Here is a 251-nt window from a genome sequence, read left to right as displayed (position 1 = left end):
ATGTACTAAGAAAGTAAAAAGGTTTGGGGTGTAGAGGCCAAGGGCCCAACCAATGACAAGATGGCGTGACGAAATAACGAAATTTAGGGGGCCCAAGACTGGGGGAAAAAAAAAAAGCAAGACAAAGTTGGAAAAGATGAGGCCTACGTCTTGCAGTGGATTGATTCAGGCTGCTGGGGTGCTGCTGCTGATAATATATATATATATATATATATATATATTATATATATATATATATAATATATATATAT

Source organism: Penaeus monodon, chromosome 12 (assembly GCF_015228065.2).
Source record: "Penaeus monodon isolate SGIC_2016 chromosome 12, NSTDA_Pmon_1, whole genome shotgun sequence".
In the NCBI taxonomy this organism is placed as follows: Eukaryota; Metazoa; Arthropoda; class Malacostraca; order Decapoda; family Penaeidae; genus Penaeus; species Penaeus monodon.
The sequence above is the reverse complement of the archived record's forward strand: the minus strand, read 5'-3'. Positions refer to the sequence as shown.